The 1,874-nt window shown below is 28.9% G+C and overlaps 1 long non-coding RNA gene across 1 annotated transcript in view; it reads left to right on the top strand.

Annotated features, from left to right (window-relative positions):
- The first annotated feature begins 397 nt into the window (after positions 1-397).
- LOC111711995 (uncharacterized) overlaps positions 398-1,874 on the top strand; it is a 2,668-nt gene continuing 1,191 nt past the window's right edge. Inside the window, exon 1 of the long non-coding RNA XR_002767362.1 lies at positions 398-869. This is a non-coding gene — a long non-coding RNA (uncharacterized LOC111711995). The remainder of the gene's footprint in view (positions 870-1,874) is intronic.

A 1,874-nucleotide genomic window follows, 5' to 3' on the forward strand; every position in this document is an offset into this window, starting at 1 on the left:
ATTTTTGTTTTCTGTGAATTATTTTGTAAGTTATGAAAGTGAGTTTTGAATTGAGGATTATACTCAAAAACGTGAAAGTGGGTTTTGTCTCGAAAACGCGGCATTGTTACAAATTCAGGATATGTTCGAAAAATGGAAAACCTAACATTGTCTTGAAAACGGTCAAGATATTTAATAAAATAAAAAAATAAAAAGAACTCCTATTATAATTTTGATTTAAATAAAAAATTTTAAATTGGGAATTGTTGTCCTCGTCATGTTTAATATAATGCATGGTTATAGTTTTTACTATCGACTTTTACTCTGGATATGGGCCGGAATCCCAAAAACCCAGTCTTTCATTTTATGCCCATTTCTAACACTCAGTGTTAGAAATGGGCCAAGTGTTAGGTTTGGAACTAATGTCTCCTGTAGTAGTGTAATATTTTCTTTATAAGAAATCCTTTGAGATTAAACAATCACATTATTCAGAAAAGGTTTAGTAAGCAATTTGTAAAAACAATAAAGAAAATGCCAGAAAGTTCTCTGATATTAGAAATATTTCTTTATATAAAAAATTTATATCTCCTCTATGTCTAGTTGCTACATAATCTAATAGTTTCCTATTTGAACTCAGATTCAACACCGCAGTTTTAAAATTTTTTTATTTCCAGATTATTAAAAGTGCATTATTCACCCCTAAATATTGCTTAAAAAAGATCATTTATGATCAAAATAAACAAGATTATAAGATCAAGATAAAAATCAGGATCATGACCAACATCAAGATCAAGATGATAAATATAAAGGTTGTCTCAAATATTTTAACATTATAATATTTCTAGGTGCCTAGTACAGATAATCCCTGCCATCAACCTTGCTCCTCAGAGGTATTGTAACAAATATTAAATTAATTTCTTTAAAAATAATGGAAAAACACCCAAAATTAATGCCTCAAACTCTATTTTTTAATTCTTTGAATCTTTGTTTTAAACATGATATTTTTATATTTAAAACTATAAGTTCTGTTAAATGTAAGGTTTAATATTTCAAAGGTTGCAAAGATTTGTTTTAATGTCAGATTTTTTAGGTCAAAAAGTTCCCAGTTTTTTCAAGTGCAAGGTTCCATTTTTGCGACTTTGCGTCTGTTTTGATTTACATTTTCACGTCTGTTAGATCCGTAAGAAATAAAACCGGGATACATTAATTAAAACAAAAATAAGATGTTCTTAAATATAGTTCTGAAATGACAGGGAAAAGTTTTAATATAAAAATAATATGTTTTTTTTTTTTTGCTGAGTTATTGTAGTTTTATGGTCTCTTAGCCTCTCTTATTTTCCTAAAAAATGAGTTAAAAAAATTATGTTTTATTTTCCTTTCTAATTCCAATTACTCCATTTTGAATTTTCATAACGTTAATTGCACAGTTTGTACGTAATGCATCTGGGGAAACATTAATTGACGAATTGATATCTTAAAAAAGTCTCTTGGATTTAAGAGGTACCAGACTCTTTAAAGCTTTATCATCAGCAAAAATGAAGATGAAATAATAGTTGTTTTTCAATCTGGAATCCTGTCAAATTCTGAAATTTGCCTACTTTGGCTCGGTCTGCTGCATGCGAATTCGTAAGCCGTCTATTCAGAAAACCCCAATTGAATAGAGGGGACTCTCTAGTTTAAAAAAAAACATTTTTTGAGTTTTCACTTCTATATATCAAAGACAGAACGGTATAGGAAGATAATCAAAAGTGTGTCCATTGGATACTCAGATTAAGTAATCGGGATTAAGGATATCTCATCTCTGAGCTGGGAACTTTTGAATGTTGGATATTGGGATTAATACTTGATCCTCTCTTTTTCTTAATCTCCAGATTAAATAATGCTTGTTTTCCTCT

The sequence above is a fragment of the Eurytemora carolleeae genome, unplaced genomic scaffold (genome assembly GCF_000591075.1).
Source record: "Eurytemora carolleeae unplaced genomic scaffold, Eaff_2.0 scaffold1214, whole genome shotgun sequence".
NCBI classification, from domain to species: Eukaryota; Metazoa; Arthropoda; class Copepoda; order Calanoida; family Temoridae; genus Eurytemora; species Eurytemora carolleeae.